Source organism: Ixodes scapularis, unplaced genomic scaffold (genome assembly GCF_016920785.2).
Source record: "Ixodes scapularis isolate PalLabHiFi unplaced genomic scaffold, ASM1692078v2 PGA_scaffold13__105_contigs__length_92229423, whole genome shotgun sequence".
Taxonomy (NCBI): domain Eukaryota; kingdom Metazoa; phylum Arthropoda; class Arachnida; order Ixodida; family Ixodidae; genus Ixodes; species Ixodes scapularis.
Window position 1 is genome coordinate 1,264,140 of NW_024609839.1, and position 14,875 is coordinate 1,279,014.

Genomic DNA, 14,875 nt, shown 5'->3' on the forward strand with positions numbered 1-14,875 from the left:
AAAGAACATAAAAGACGAGGACGGCTAAGACGTTGCCCGTCCTCGTCGTAACTTAAGAAGGTCGTCGTAAATCTGGCCTCTGTTCCTTAGATTAAATGCGATGAACTGCGGAACCTTGACAGGAACATCGTGAGTAAAAACAATTAGGAAAGGCAACAGTACGATGTCTTAAACGACGTTGAGAACGGCGTCCTGGTGGACAACGTCAAGGGCGACGTCTAGGACGACCTCTAGGACGACCTCGAGGACGACGTTTAAGACGTCCTCGAGAACGACGTCGTAGACGTTGTCTAGGACGACCTCCAGAACGACGTCCTGGACGACGTTGAGAACGACGTCCTGGTGGACGACGTCAAGGGCGACGTCTAGGACGACCTCGAGGACGACGTTTAAGACGTCCTCGAGAACGACGTCGTAGACGTTGTCTAGGACGACCTCCAGAACGACGTCCTGGACGACGTTGAGAACGACGTCCTGGTGGACGACGTCAAGGGCGACGTCTAGGACGACCTCTAGGACGACCTCGAGGACGACGTTTAAGACGTCCTCGAGAACGACGTCGTAGACGTTGTCTAGGACGACTTCAGAACGACGTCCTGGACGACGTTGAGAACGACGTCCTGGTGGATGACGTCAAGGGCGACGTCTAGGACGACCTCTAGGACGACCTCGAGGACGACGTTTAAGACGTCCTCGAGAACGACGTCGTAGACGTTGTCTAGGACGACTTCAGAACGACGTCCTGGACGACGTTGAGAACGACGTCCTGGTGGACGACGTCAAGGGCGACGTCTAGGACGACCTCTAGGACGACCTCGAGGACGACGTTTAAGACGTCCTCGAGAACGACGTCGTAGACGTTGTCTAGGACGACCTCCAGAACGACGTCCTGTCATATGGACAGAGTGTAATCTATCAACAACTGCATCATCATCGAAATGCAATGACTTCGTCAAGCTTTGTTTAGATTTTAATCTCACTCACTTGGTTACTCAACCAACGAAAGTGACCCCGATATCCAAACGTATTGGATCTGCTTCTGTCAAATCACTTTGACCTAGTTTTCCCCATATCCTGTCTTCTAGGGATTAGTGATCATTACATATTCCACTCTATGTTAAAACTTCTCCTCCTAAATCATCAAGTCACGTAAAACGAATTTGAGATTATCCGAAAGCTTACTTCGTCAAAACTAACATGGATCTAATAACGTTTATTGATATATTTCTAAAAGGATTCCCAAACCGTTCAGTGGAAGAGAATCGGCAAATGTTTAAGAATAAAGTACAATCACTTACTGACCCACATAGTTCCCTTAGGACTGAACTCGAAAACTCCCAGCCCCCGCGGTTTAACAGTGCCCTCAAACGACTCTCAAATAAAAAGAAGCGTTTATTTCGAGCAGCCAAATTTACCAGATGTGAACGGCGCTGGTCGAAATGCCGCACTGCTCCTGAGACATATAAAGAGACAATTAATAAAACCAAGCTGGTGCTCTTCACGCGCACCTTACCCGGTATGTTAATCCAGAACCCTAAAAACTTCTGGAACATCGTGACCAAAAAAAGCTAATTTTTCTGTTAGTTGAAACAACGAAAGTGGTGATTCTGTGCCCATTGAAGAGTGTGCGATTGCATTGAGCAGAGTTTTTATAGAATCATTTTCTAGTGGAAGAAGCACGCGGTTTTCTATTTTGGATATTTCAGATTATTGGCCGATGAATCCTATCTTGCTTAATTTTGCTGGTGTCGACCATGTCATAGAAACATTATGATTGTCGTCTTCAGCGGGAGTAAATGGTGTTAATTCGAAGTTTTTGAAAAATACAAAACATTACTATTCTAATATTTTTACTAATCGTTTTCATCAGTCAATTACAGATAATGTTCTTCCTTTAGATTAAAAGGTAGGGAAGCTGGTTCCCATTTACAAGACTGGTGACAGACACTGCCTGCTAGACTATCGCCCAATCTCTATAACCAGTGTTCCTTGAAAACAACTTGAGCGTGTATCATTTTCCCGCCTTGTCAATTTCTTAGAATTTAACAACTTCTTCTATCCTTCCCAACATGGATTTCGAAAAAAACATTTTCATGCGAGACACAGCTTATAAAATTAATTAATGAGCTTCACTGCATCCAGGACCGAGGATCCCAGGCAGACTGCATTTTTATAGATTTCTCCAAAGCGTTCAATAAAGTATTGTAAACAACTTCTGAAACTGTCCAGGCTTAACATGGATGTCAACTTTCTTGCATGGATTCAATCTTTCTATCATAGCGGTCACAATTTGTAACTTACAGTCAGTAATAGTAACTCTTCCATTTCGTCCGTAGCCTCTGGGATTCCCCAAGGATCTGTTTTAGGACCTTTGATTTTTTTTAATTGATATTATCAACCCACCACTTGATGTTTCCCCGCTTATTTGCGTATTTGCTGATGACTGTGTGATTTACCGTGAGATACTTAATGATCATGATAGCATCATGCTTCAGTCTGACATTATTGCTATCTGCCAGTGGCGTGACCTATGGACTATAAGTCTTAATACTAACAAACGTAAGACCATGCATGTATCTTGACAGTCACATGAAACTAAAAATGACCTTTTTTAATCAGGCTCAGCTGGATACGGTAACTTCTTACAAATATTTAGGTGTACAAATAACTTCTAACCTCTCATGGAAAACACATGTTTACATGTTCAGTACACTTCTAATGCCAACTGTATGTTAGGATGCCTCAGGCGTAACTTTTCATTAGCACCTGTTTCTCTCAAGCTAGTTGATAATAAAACTCTATTTCGACCGGCGTTAGAATATGCAGTCTCTGTCTGGGATACCGGACAAGCCACTCTCATCACCGCGTTGGAAGGCATTCAAAATAGATCCGCTAGTTTTATTCTTTCTAATTCTCATTCTTCAACTAGCGTCACTTCTATGAAATTAACTTTGTCAGTCCTGCCCCTCTTCCTGCGACGTGAGCTTTCAAGCTTCTCTTTAATACACATAATGTATTTTTATAATCCTGTGCTTCGCGACAAAATAATCACCCATCCCTTTCTCTTTCTGTTAATCATGATCATCTGCAGAAAGTCAAAAGACCTGTGCAGCCATTTCAGTGCTTTGCTTAAATACGTAATTTGGGAGTTGGTGTCTCGACCTTTCTGAAGTAAAGAACAAAAAACTGTTTTTATTTTAAAGTAAAGAACAAAAAATAGTTTTTATTTTAAAAATGAACGAAGATTGAGGTTTTCGGCACCTCTCAATTCCTTCACCATCTTCTGAGTCACGTGCGCTGTGACGTCAATGGGGGTCGCGCGGGGTTCCGGTGAAGCTCTCTCTCTAGAGCCCTCCGTAAGCAGCGAGAACTCGTCCGCTCGCGACCGTGTGACCACGTGCTGGCGCAGCGCGAACTATGTGGTGAAAGGAGGAAAGTCTCATCCGTGTCCGGGCATCTTCGTCCGGCTCTGCCCCCGTCCCCCTCCGACTTCTGGTAGCTGTTCGCGGTAGCCAAAGTTACTAAAACACTCAGTTGGGAAACTCCCATAAAGACAGCTTTGAAAAAGTGGACCCAATCTGTCTCCGAGCACCGAGCTAATAACGAACACAACGCCACCATTTCTCCCGCAGCGGCCACTCGAGTAACTGCACGTGACGTCTATACTGGCTTTAAGAACAGATACAGCGGTAGAGGTTACAGGGGCGCCACCCCCGTCTCCCCGGCGGACGCGCCGCGTTCAACTGCTGAAGTCAAAATGCACCTAGGGCGGGACGCGCTACCTGAAAGGCCCGCTGAGGCATGGTTGTATAAAAACAATATTAATTGTGCCGAAAAACCCTGCAAACTAAAGATTTTAAAAACATAACGCGCCCCTCTTTTTGTACTGAACTCCAATAAATTTCATACAAAAAGAGTCTTTTTCGTTTGTTTTTACGCAAAAACAGGCTTTCAAAAAGCTCAAGGTGACCACAGTACAGACAAACGATAAAGAGTGCCGCTGTTGTCGCATTTAGCTCGGTCTCGGTGGACGCCAGCGGCCCAGGTTTCGACGGCGAGTTTCCCAACTGAGTGTTTTAGTAACGTTGGCGGTAGCAGATAGATCTGACCGTTTTGTGGACCCAGGATAGATGGCGCCACTAAAACTCCGTATAATAAACGTTTTGTCGATGATACCAAGTTTTTGGCGCATTTATATTTATGTTGGAACGACAAGATTTATAGAAAAATTACCTTTTATCGAGCAGGTGTTCGCACAAGTTGCTATCTTTCTACAACACCCCCAGTAACGTCATGCCGCGTGGTTCTCATGGCCGCCGCTCGCGGCTGCAGGTCGGAAAATCTTTCAATTTTTGCCTAGCGATTACGCGGCGGTATAACAACACTTCGAAGGAAGGAGGTGTATTTTCTGTCCTTTGTGACAAGATAAACAATGTCAAAAGTAGAAGAGGCCAATTCTTTCAACGTTACAATTGTTGCCCAGCTCCTCTAAGGTACCTATCGCTATCAGATCTACATTCCATCTTTCTTTCCTTCCTGGCACATTCCTCGACTGGAACCACCTTCCCGGACCAATTGCGTCGAACACAGGCACTGTATTTTCTCGGTCTGCTCTAACCAATCATTTCTCTGATGAATTTGAATAACTCTAACTCCACACGTCTTTCTTTGGTCTGCAATACCGTGCACAGAAGCGGGAACCGCGAGTCCGACCTTGTGGTGCCTGCTTTCGTTGCGCGAGCTACGTGGCAGGAGCAGTATCGTCTCAAGGTGTGGACCTCGTGCCGATCGATAGCCGTTTCTGCGATCCTACATAAAACAGAACCGCCACTTACAGCGGAAGTAGTCGATACTACCTAGAAGACAAGACCTGGGCGTGACATCATGGTTAGTTGGTCCCCGAGCCTCCTTAAACAGCAAACACTTAGTTTGACTTGAGCCGTTGCAAAGTTCCAGACAACGTCCGTTTTGGCGACGCCGCGTGCGTCGCTCTTGTTGTGAGGCGCCGCGAAACCCGCTGGCGGCGATGTTGACGCAAGGTAGATGGCACTGCGTGGATCCACTTGTGAAAAAGCTGGGCAGGAAAGGAGTTGTCCTCTATGTTGTACTGACGTAATGCTCGACATGAGCGTCACGTCCCCTACGTGACTGTGTTCAAAGCCTACCGACTACATGACGCCAGCGTGCCGGCTTCTTGCTTATTGTTTCGCTTCGTATATGGTTACGTGCGGACGCTACGCACTCGATGTCACTTAGACGCAAACATGTGAAGAAACCTCTAGATTTATACAGAGTAAAAAAAAAATAGTTTCCAAGCGGAAAAACAATTTAGTAGATAAAAATTCACGAACACAGCTTGTGTTTGTTCTCAGCTGAACACGAGGGGGTTAAAACGAATTAACACGTATCAAAATGCAAGGCGGTGTGAAAAATAATCATAATCTTTAAATATTTGTTTTACTCTATCACATGAACGTAAATTGCAAGTAAAAATATCGCATTTAATCTTTTCTTTATTTCAAGGTGCCTGCGATGTTCAGACGTGTCGAAGTGCTCAATTAACTTCTTGTTTCCCTGCTGATGGGGCAAGATCGCCAAAAGTGAAGTTCGAGATTCGTGGCGTCACAGTGGATTCCCTCAAAGAGGATTGCACGTGACTGTACCTTACTCCTACCCAGTGTTGTACAAGTTAACAGAAAAAAGGTAAACGACTACAATTACAATTACCACTAGTTGACAAGTATTCAATTAAGTTACTTCACTATTTGAACAGAGAAGAAATTGGTCGCTACTTGAAAAAGCAACCGTTCCTTTTCCTATTTCATCGGATTTAAAAAAAAAGAAAAGAAAAAAGTGTTTTCTACCATATTAAGACGGGACTTTCGTACAGTCTATCACTGAATTATAATCACCGATTTATAACCGAAGTGTTTACTTCTTTAACCCTAGATTTTGGTAAGCCACCCTCCAGCAAGACATTTGGGTGTAAGATTTTCTGGAAGGAAACTAGTACAAACAGAGGGCGACACTAGGAAGGGGGAGGAAAATAATAACAGTTACGAGCAATTGTAGAACTTCCAAAAGTAGTAACATTACTCTTGTGGTAACTTCTTAATAAATGTAATTTAGTGATTACAAAATCATCCATAATGTAATCGGCCAAGAGTAACTTCATTACGTGTTCTGAGTGCACCGTACATGTACATGTTCCTACCCGGGGTTCTCCTACCATAGAAGATTCTTCGTTTCGAACGCAAGCAGTGAACTTTTGTTACGCAGCTTGACAAATAAGTAATTGTAATGCACTGATGCATTACTTTCAATAAAGAATCACCTGGCTTAGACATGACGTCAAACACAATGAAGCTGCAAGTACAGTTGGTGGCTCTTTTTTTATCGAGCAGCCTTAGCTATTGTAATTTAGTGGGGGAACTTTTAAAGCGCAGCTCTTAGGCGCCCGTTTCCGGCTGGAGCGGCGTCGCCGTCGGCATAACTACGAGTTGCATTATGAGACGTTTCCCATAATGACGTCACAGGTGATGTCGCGTGTAACGTCACGAGGGTCACGAGGGACGTCACACAGCGCCTAAATTTAGCGGAAAGTATCGCCGCTAAATATAGCGGAAAAATTTCCCCGCTACATTTAGCGGATACATTTTTTAGCTAAATTTAGCTGTAAACTTTTCCCGCTAAGTTCAGCGGAAAATTTTCCCAGGAATACTAGCGGAACAAGCTCCCCGTTAAGTTTTGCAGAAAAAATTCCCCGCTAAATAAAGCGGAGAAATTTTCCCGCTACATTTATCGGAAAGATTTCCTTTTTAAATTTAGTGGTGAATTTTTTCCGCTCTATTTAGCGGAAAATTTTCGCTCCAAATTTTCCGCTAACTGGGAAGGGAGCAGGAGAGGAGAAGGGGAGAGTAGGGAGGGGAGGGAGAACACCGTCCCCTCCTCAAAGAGCTGTGCTCTAATTTGGCATTACAGTGAATTGTAAACGTCTTTCATTTTTTCTTCTAAATTTAATCGTAATTTCTCAGGTCTTGCATTTGGGTAATCACGGGACATTGTAACCTTGCGTAGCGCATGACGTCTCACGAAATGATGAAGTTGCGTCACGTCACGTAACCTTACGTCCTGTGACGTAAGGTTACGTGACTACGTCACGACACCTCGGGTCACGTGATGTGAACTTCTATGCTAAATTTAGCAGTGAAACTGACGTCAGGTGACGCCACGTGACTCGACGCTGAAGCTTTAACGTAATTTTTCTTGTTTAGCGTGGAAACTGATGTCACAAGACCTAACGTCGTGTGACACCAGGTCTCCTAAGACATGAGTACTTAAAGTTTAGTGGCAAAACTAGTGTCACGTGATATTGCCACGTCTTGCGTTCACATCAATAAAAGCAAGAAAGGCCCATGGAGGGTTCCCACACAAAGCTGTCGCTCCAAACGTTTTTTTTTTTATAATCCTTATTCCTGTTTCGGTCCTCAGGCCCGAAGATTTAGATGGGCTAACAACTGTTCCATCGCTCTCAGTAACTCTTCTCAAAATCTTGTTCCCAGGAATGCGGACGCAATATCTACTTGCGTAAATGATCTAAAGATGGACGGCTGCCAAGATGAAGAAAGACGCCAGCTCCAACTGCTTAAAGACGGGCTTCGTACAACAAGAAACTCTTTATGCCACGAAGATCTCTACCAGAGTAAGTAAGCTCCACTTATTTATGCATAGACTAATATTCGGTAAAAAAGAAATTCGCTTGTCATCAGTAATATTTTCAATCTGGGAGTGTGAAATATAAAGAAAAGAACGTATCTCTGGTGTTCCCCTAAAAGAGAAGATCATAAATATGTCAATAGCTATACGAACCCTTTCATGCCAACACGTTCCTTTTGAAGAGTTGTGTATAATCACATTTGTGAACCCGCAGGCATCGAAATTTCCCGCTCGTTTTACAGTGCTTCGTTCCAATGTGGACAACCTATACGTCAAAAACAAATGCATTCAAAGACGAAATACCTGAGAGGTTCTACAGTTCGAGGAAAATTCAATTACATAGAGTGCTTTTGCTCCGAACGCTTTTGTTCACGCATCGCGACGCTGATGCCCAGCGTCTTCGTCATGACCTGTCGCAGCTATCGCTGTGACTCTACCGTGGATTAACGCGGGCATGCACAATTTTGCCGGGAATTTTACGACCAACCGCCAGGATCGTGACATTCGACAGTACGACATTCCGGCTTTCGTTACGTAATTTCTTGCCACTCCGAACCCGTGTCCGATGCACGGGCAGAATAAGACACCAAGGTCCAAACACACCTTTCGAAGACGCTTTCCAGGCACGTCTTGACAAACACTTTCTTCGAGCATTCTTTTGTGACACATTTACCAGCAAGACTCAATTTGGAAATGTACTGGGATGTCGGGAGTTGTACTCTTTTCGGAACGTACACTTTAGATGGAGCATAAGCACCGGCTCCATGAATTTACCTCAAAAGCAAAGCGCCCCCCAGAAAAGAAAAAAAAAAGTGCAAAAATAAATTAAGCATTGCCGAAAGCTCAGCCCCCGATCAAATGTAGTGCTAGTGGTCCTGACCAAACGGCAGAGTTAAAAAACTAACCGTTATCTTATTCAAACGTTATTAGCAATTTTCATAAATTTCCAATGGGAAAACGGTGACCGCCGGTGCCCATAAAAACATGGGTTTGGAGGCATCGATACCGGGAATGGCCTCCAGGTTTCCATGGAAAGTAAAAAAAGATCACCCATAACATTTTAATAAGATATGACGTTCAGTTCTGAAACGGCATCTGGTCTGGACCAGTAGCGCAACTCTTGGGCGGAAATTGAGTGTTCCGCAATTTCTAGCCTATTTTTATGTCGAAGAAAACGCTTGAAACTTTTTTTTTTTCTGGGACAGGCTATACAAGTAACAAAAACCTTCTTGAAGTCTAACTTGAGGTGCGAAGCCTTTGCGTGCTTACCAACACCAGAAACGTGACATCCTGGCGACAAATTTACACAAAGTGTCAGGTTTCGATGTTCTTTGTGAACGCCCTTGGAACCGCATATCGCGACTTGTACTTGTCCTCATTGGAGTGCAATGCGGCAACATGTGTTTATTGAATGCGATATTTTCAGGCATGGTCGACTGGAACCGCTGTCTCGAAACTTCTTTTCATATCTGCATGGGTGAATACAATGATGAACGCACAACACTTGAAAAAGATGGCCGTCTTACCCGAGATGAAACAGAATGCAGGTAATATGAGCACAAATTCATTTGCAAATATTATTGTGAAAATACAAACCACTACCAGCTTAAGAAACGGAGGTGATGGCTTGTGGTGTCCACGCTTCTTGATTTGCAATTCGCTTTTTCGCGTCCCCATCACCTAGCTTAACCTTTAACTGGTTAAAGAAATGTTTCCATTGCAATTACAAACACAGCGGGTAAATAAGTGTTTCATTTTGGTTACTTCATTTCGTACGGGAAATAGTAGTTTACCATTACTTAAAAGAGCAACGGTTTCTTTTTTGGGTTACTTGAGAAGCCTAATGTCGTAACGACTTGCAACACCCAGAAATAAGCCTTAAACAAATATTAAACGTAGCTTTTGAACATAGAAACCGTAAAGAGCCTTCCCAACTTTTCTGTGAGTTTTAAAGCAATCCTTTCACACTTTCGATCTATGGTTCAGATCCACCGGATTACTCTTCTCAATTCTTGAAGAACTCCGACTGCTGATCTAGCACGTCCCAAGAATCGAAACTTTGTATTGCGCCATAGCTTGGATATTATTTGGTTTGGATTATCTTTTTGAGCCGGATTGAAGTTGTTTAAAGGGAGAGAAGATGGGGAGGTTGGACGGTCAATAAACACAGAGATATTCCTTTAGTCGTCAAACTTCGCACTGATAGCCATTCGAAGAGTACACGGGCTTGGCAATCCAGGTTGTCCAGACGAGAAAGTAACCTTTTTTTGTACAACCCAATTAGAATAAATATATTTCTCGTTGTTCTCAAGAATTAGAAGAAAATAAAGTAGACATATAGCAGCATCTTCAGCATGAAACTGAAGGAGTATGCAGTCGTAAACCCAGAAACTAGAGGAGACGGTGTTGTAGAAACCAGTGGTCAAAACAATTACCTTGATTAGTTACAAAAGTAGTCCGAATTACTTTGAACTTTGAACTTTGAACTTTATTTCAGCAACATTATACCGAGGACACCGGACAAAAAGCTAACAGAAGCTAGCTTGACTGGGCCCGGTGCCCCTGCATGTACAGGGAACACAATCATATTTAAACAATCCTAAATATTTCTTACAATATTAAAATCAAACAATTTAAAATGTTCCAATAAAAATTTTAAAATCACCGACATTAGAGAACATTTTTGTTTCTTAATTTAACAACACAAAAAAGTACGCAATGTTTTCTTAGTTATACAATGAATATCGATGCGGTTCATTACAATGTTGTTAAGCAATGTAGGTAGATTATGAGATTACTGTCATGATTACTACGAAATGAAAGTTATAAAACCACTCAAAGATTACTTGAAGAAGGAATTCATTTAGAAGTGTTTGATTATATTAAAGAGGACCAAAAATGTCTTAGCTAGCGCCACATTTTCGTCGTCGAGATGTCATGATGCTCGAGACAGGATTCACCACACGCTGTCTTTTTTAACTTGTCAGCGCCCAAGCTCCCTTTTCCCTTTAAGTCCGACCGTAGCCGTCACCACGATCTGTTAATCAAGCCGCTTCAAAAGTGCAACGTCACGAAGCTCACCGCCTTTGTTCCTCTTCTATCACCGACTAAAACAGTCATGCACAATGATGCATCATACAATAATTTCCTAGGCTGTTTTTTTTGTGTTTTTTTGTGCATGAATGGTTTAACGGGTGATAGGAAGCCTACAAAAAAGTAAAGAATATACTTGAGACTGCTTACGTGTAAGAATGCAAAAGCATTCGTACACGCAGTGCATTCCTACAAGTAGCGGGTCACGTCTGCCGGCTCCCCCCCTTTTTCCGTGACGATGCATCTGCGCTGCTGCGCTTTTCTTTGTGTTTTATTTCTGAAGCGCGCACGCCTTGAAGTGGAGCGCCCCGCCTACTTCTGTGACGAAGCATCTGCGTTTCTATGCTTTCGGCCAATGATAATTTAACAGCCGTTTCGCAGCTACGAAGGGTTACAGACAACGCCGGCTTCGCTCCATAAAACAGTTAATGCTTTCGCAATAAAAAATTATTGAGCACGGAGGGATTATAAACTTTTGGCGCTGCATGATCGTTCCCACCAAATCGAATCATAGCGGCGGATTAGGTCGGACTCGAAGGGAAAGGGAGTATGGAGGATACTTGTCGGCGCTTTGGCACCAGTATTCTCGGTGAATGGGGTGTACCATCCTTTCAATGCAACATGATTGGGTAGATTTTCTTAAATCACCCACATTTACGTAGTTCCTCGCATTTTTCTTCTTTTGCTTTTTTCAGATATGGAGAATATGCGTGTTATTTAAAGGGATACTACAACGAAATTTCGGCGTTCATTTTTTGGTCTATATGTGTTCAAAAGAGCAGTATCACATGAAACATACTAATATCTTGTTAAAAAAGTCTCGAAAAGGGATTTTAAACGAATTAAACGATTAGCAAAGAGCACCTGGTGGATGTCGCTAACGCCTCGCTTCTAATGCCCGTCTAGCAACCTTGGCAGCTAGTGACGGAGGTTGTCTCGTCTCCGGCCACGACGAGAGAAGGGGGAAGGAGGAACTCCCCTCTTCCCGAGAGTCCCTTTTGTGTGTCGCAGAAGTCGCTATTGTCCCCCTACAAGATTATAGAAGATTAACCAGTCATTCAAAATTCGTACAAAAGCAGCCGCTTCGGTGGCTGGAACAACTAGGCCATCCTCTCGACGTCAGCCTCGCCGTAGCTTTGCTCGTCTTGAGACGACCTACGTCACGATTGCGTCGGATGTCACGTGCTCTAAGCTGGGCCTTCTCCGAGCGCTTGCCAGAGTGGGCCGTTTATAACGAAAAATACAGCCGCCAGGATCAAAATACAAACGTGCGATTGTCATTTACGGATATTGTGGATCATATTCAACCTATTCTTGAACACGACGGGAATATTTCAAATTTCGTTGAAGTATCCCTTTAAAGTCCACCGAAGGCTGCCCATCTACAAGTCTTGCCAGGGAGGTGGTGAATGCCCTACTGAAAAAAAACATTTGAAATTCAAACGGGTGGCAAACTGGTCGCCCGTTTGAATCAAACTTGTCGATCCGTTTGGATCAAACGTGATTATGGGATACGGGTACCCGTTTGGAAACGGTACCCGTTCGAAACGGTACCCGTTTGATACAGGTGCCCGTTTGATACGGGTGCCTTATGGTACGAGTACCCGTTCGACATGGCACGTGACCACACGTTTGAACGTGCCATTCGAATTGGTAAATTATGTGCTAGCCCTAAATGGGTATCGTCTGGGAGGTTGGTTATCTTAAACATATTTAAGACGTCCCGAAACTCATAAACGTATTTATAACATGGACAAAACACGTAGAACAAATGCACTCGCGTAGGTGCTTGTAAGTGGACAGGAAAACCGACACAAAAGATTGTTTTCAATTCTCCTCGAAGTTTATTACCTCTTCTGTAGACAAGTACAAACGTGCAAGCGATCTGTGAACACTATACAGGTAGACTTTGGGGGAAATTATCCTCCTGGCTGCCGCGCGAATAGGCGCTGCATAATTCTTTAGATAATCTAGAAGAATACGCGTAGAAGAACGGTCAATCGTTGCCAACACGTAGGTTGCAGTGCACTTACCATAACAATAGCGGACTTGAAAGATGTAATCCGTGATATTTGTCGACACGGTCAAAGCAGGACAACCACACAAACACAAACGAGAGGGAACGGCTCCTTGGATGTTTCAACACGATGCGGCGCACAAGCTCTCATTTGCCGAACCCAACCAAACCGCGAGAATTTGCGACTTTGAAGAATCGCTCGTTGCCGACATACACGTGGGTCTTTTCGAACACTGATAGCTTTGGTGCACATCCAATACGTTGTCGAGAGACATCCCAATAAGACCGCAGGGTTAGGCGACAGATTGAAGCAGGTAGGACGAGCGAACTTCGAGCAGCAACTGACAACAAGCAGACAAAGAAAAAAGCGGCTGCAAGGCGCGCCCTTCCGGATCTCGATGCTTATCAGCGTGTGGCTCGCGCGCTGCTGTGGGTCACGTGACAGGGGTGACAAGAGAGGAGGGAGGGGGCGAGGTCAAGGTGCTGGGACCACCGGGACAGCCCCTCTCCCTCTCCCCAGGCATTCCAGGGAGATGCGTTTTTGTAGTCCCGAAGAACAAACGCGCGCGCTCGAACTTTGGAAATGGCGGTGGGGCGGCCAGAAGCTCGGCCTGCGCCCGAGCGAAGAAAGTAGTCAGCGCAAGCTCGTAGTTTGAGTGCTGCAACGGCGGGCGTGCTCTCGCAATGCTCGATGTTCTTGCAGCCGCGTGTACGCGTGCTACCTTCGCTGCGTCTTTAATTAAAGTGAAACGGAGTCTAGACGTACATTCTTTCACGCGGTCGCGTCTTCTGCGAGAGAGATTCGAGCTGAATAAGTAAACTGAGGAAACAAAGATGGACAAAGTATTAAAGGTCTGTCAAAAATATCGGCTCACCAACGTCGCGCGTTTACGTAAAACAAAAAAAAAAAAGGTGTTAGTTTTAGTTGCAGTATAATCGAAAATCAGCGCAATTGAAATATAAATATAATTACTTGAATTACGCGGACGATCTGAAATCGATGAACCGGCGCTCCCAGCCTTCCGGAAAACATTGGCTGCTACGGCTGAAACGCTAGGCGTGCCCACGCCGCCGATCTGTACGTTCAATATCAAACGGGCTCCGGAGAGCCGTTTGATTAAACCGGTGCAGTTTGCAACATGGTCGCCGGTTTGATCAAACGTGCGACAACTTTGCCCAAACGAGTCGCCCATTTGCCCAGACGAGCGACCCGTTTGCCAAATAGGTGATCGTTATGGCTCATACGGGGGACCCCTTTGAGCCATACGGGCGACCCCTTTAACAAACTGGTGACCAGTATGGTTAAACGGTTACCGGTATGGACCCGTTTATTTTCATATGGGCGCCAAATGGTTTTTTTCAGTAGGGTGACGTTTGCAACACCAATCTTGACCTGAACAACCGCACCCGTTTTGAAGGTGAGTGCAAATGTCTGATCTCAATATAAAATACTAAAAATACGAGTAATAATTGAAAAAAAAAACAAAAAAAAACTTTACTTCTCTCTTTTGAGGAGAGTTGACAAAGACTAATTCTGCTGCGGCAGCTTCACGAGGATAGCGTCGCAAAATAAGATACAGACAATGAGTACAAAAAATGCACGCTAGTTATTTCGCAGTGTTGAAAGACCAAGATGCTCTGTATTTCGCTATAAAAAATGAATTGTAAATGAACGGATGAATTTGACACTCAGAAACATTTTAAAACGTGTCGTTTGTACTTCTCAAGTGAACCAAAGAGCTTACTCGAATAAATAAATATAGACCTTAACAGAAACTATATATATTACATAACTTTTATGATATTTATTAATTTATTTCAGGTAAATGGCATCGCCAGGGGCATTATTGCAAAGGGGGGGGGGATACGTTTTCGTAAAAACAAAAACAATCTAGACTAAAGCCTAATATATTATCTAATTTAAAAAAAAAAATGTGTCTAATTTATAATCTCATTAACCTGAAACTAAGTTAGCCCGCCCCTTCTGCGTTGTAATTAAGGAAATATTTGTTCGTGAACACCTAAAATTAACAAATGAGGAAACGAATG

The 14,875-nt window shown here is 43.8% G+C and overlaps 1 pseudogene; it reads left to right on the forward strand.

The window, feature by feature from the left end:
• Window positions 1–14,875, forward strand: part of LOC115319658 — a 36,379-nt pseudogene that overhangs the window by 5,789 nt on the left and 15,715 nt on the right.